This window comes from Austrofundulus limnaeus, unplaced genomic scaffold (assembly GCF_001266775.1).
Source record: "Austrofundulus limnaeus strain Quisiro unplaced genomic scaffold, Austrofundulus_limnaeus-1.0 Scaffold65, whole genome shotgun sequence".
Taxonomy (NCBI): domain Eukaryota; kingdom Metazoa; phylum Chordata; class Actinopteri; order Cyprinodontiformes; family Rivulidae; genus Austrofundulus; species Austrofundulus limnaeus.
In genome coordinates this window covers 1440614-1443218 of record NW_013952467.1, presented here as the reverse complement: position 1 = coordinate 1443218, position 2605 = coordinate 1440614, and the positions used below count along the sequence as shown (strand labels likewise).

Genomic DNA, 2605 nt, shown 5'->3' with positions numbered 1-2605 from the left:
TTTATATTCTGTGTCCTGTGTTCAGTGTTTGTCTGATCATTGGGCTGTTCACAGCCTGTATGGTTCCTTGTCTTGGTTTACCACACCAAGAGAGTTTTTTTTTCAGCTGCCCTGTCATCATTTTTAATAAATRTTTATTTTGCCTTTTTGAAGCTGCCTGKACCCTGGGTTCTTTCTTGCCCGAAAATCACAACACTTCAAGAGGCTTTAATCAAACTGAGACACTATAAAATTGGTACAAATGCCCTACATGAAATCTCTGAGGGCTACAATGACTGAAAATGCAAAAACAAATAGACAAAAAAATTTAAAAAACGTTGGTCATGCATGTGGATTATTCAAGTATCATTAAGTCGATATTCTGCTTCTACAGTGTACATGGTGTATCCTTACAGATGGCTGTGGTGGCGTTTTAATATCAGATGTTTTACAAAATTAATTATTAGTTATTATTGCCGACCTTAGGCTACTTCCTGTCAATTCTAAATGTGAGTCTGCTTTTCAGAAACTAAAAAGCCAAAACYGAGTTAAGCTCCACTTGTTAATTACTATAATTAACATTTCATAATAATGGTGTGGAGAGGATGGCTATAAGGGGAGAAGAGAGGCCATCAGAAATTAAAAAATAAAATGATACCAATTTATAAKCCCTTTCATAACTCACAACGTTCAAGCATTAAATCACTCACTGCTACAGTATTTTGCCTGCCATCAAAGAAACTACATTCTGAGCATTTCACGTGACTGATTATCTACTGGACTTTTAAAAGTTACTCAAGGAAAAAAAGTCAGAAAAAAAAAAACCAAAATCAGTAAATTTCGTTTCTATGAAATGCCGAGAACCTTGTAGAGGTGCAGGTCATCAAGGCTGAGCTGCAAGCTGCCCTTTCTTTCATATTACCCACTATTTAAAAACTGGCACTCAAAAAAAAATGTTGAGAGAAGTGGGAAGAAATGGGAGTAAGAACGAAAGAGACTATATGAGAGGAGGATGTTGAATAAAACATAACAGAGAGAAAGAGATGGATGGATGACTGGGTGTACTTTTCAGCTCTGCTGATTGCAAGCCAGTACATACTGTAGTGTACTGAATACACCTGCAGGGTTCCATGTGTATACACATGAACCCAAACTGTTACATGGACATGATTATCACCATGTGCATTTATACATACATATTCATGCATCTAGTCAGCGTCAATGCTGGATTTCACTTAAAACCCAAGGGAAATTACCACAATCTTAATCAYTCACACATCCAACTGCAGTTCTTCATGCCTTAACAGGCCCTCTGACCACTTCCCCTGGGTCTCTCRGTGCTGTCCACACCAGCTTCTGTCCCTGTCCAGCACCAGGTGCCAGCTGGTCTGAGAGAGCACCTATTATGCCTCTGTTATTAGACTTGGGAAATGGAGAGATTTAACATGACTGCAGCTGAGATTGAAGCCCCCACGGCTCTGTGTGTAAATTGCATTGCTCACGTAAACYATCCTAATAAATTATGACCACTAAGAAGAGACCGGTCCTGTAAAACAGAAATGTGACCTAATTTCAGCAGTATTTATTATTTCATGTGTTTAATTATTGAACAAGAATAGTCAAACACATGATCATAGTATGATATTAAATATGCAGCATCTTTAATGGTATAACTTATGCTGAATGGGCTAAATAGCTGGGAACGTACGTTGAAATAGTTTCAATCCAAAGAAAAATGTACGAAAGAAGCTAGGAACAAGAGCACAATAAAATGCATTCACGTAAACAATTTCACTCAATAAAATTCATTCAGTATTTAAAAAATAAATCAAGCCAGTAAATTTTTGTTTTGCTTTGTGTAATAGCGCCCTCTGCTGGTTAATCGTCATCTTCCTCACCGTAAACAGTAAACAGGAGCATCAGCGTCGGATGTGATCACTGACCACCGTTAGCTTGAAAATCGCTCCGTCCGTCCTGGAAGTCACTGCTTGGTTTAGCGACGAGAAGAAGTGGACCGGGTCAGTATCTTCATTCTGTTCCTGGTGGTATGTGTCAAAGTATTAATTGGCAGCGTTGTTCGAAACGGTGTTTATACGTATTTCGGCCTGCTGCAGCGGTGACCGCCCATAAAAACAAACGGCGAAGAAGAAGTTGTTTCTTCTTCTTCGAATTTATGTTAATGTTTTTGTTATGGAACACAATGAGCTAATGTTGAAAGATACGGGGTATTCTTCTCTGTAAGAATAAATGATGTTGTAAATGTAGATTGGCCGTTTTCCTACAAATTAAAAAAAATGTTTTCATCACATTGTACACAAAAAGATGCGGGTACAACCTGTCTCTGTGCTAATGCTATTTGTACAAAAAAAAGGTATTAAATTTGTCGTAAAGGGAAGAAATCAGTTTTTCCTCTTATTTTTTTAACTGTCATATCTTCTACATGAAAAAGCACTTACTAAATTAACATACGTAAAAATGTATGGGCTTGACATTTGACTTATGACAAAGTTAGCATGCATATATGCTAACTACTGTCACGATGACAAGTCAAAAATCAAGCCCATACGTCATATATTCTCTCTCTCTCTCTCTCTCTCTCTCTCTCTCTCTCTCTCTCTCTCTCTCT

The 2605-nt window shown here is 37.8% G+C and overlaps 1 protein-coding gene across 2 annotated transcripts in view; it reads left to right on the top strand.

Annotated features, from left to right (window-relative positions):
• The first annotated feature begins 1867 nt into the window (after positions 1-1867).
• proza (protein Z, vitamin K-dependent plasma glycoprotein a) overlaps positions 1868-2605 on the top strand; it is a 4665-nt gene continuing 3927 nt past the window's right edge. Inside the window, exon 1 of one of the 2 annotated variants that reach the window (XM_014010112.1) lies at positions 1868-1997. The gene's annotated coding sequence lies outside the window, so the exon portion shown is untranslated. Of the gene's footprint in view, positions 2025-2605 lie in introns of both variants that reach the window. The other variant, XM_014010111.1, reaches the window with a different exon arrangement.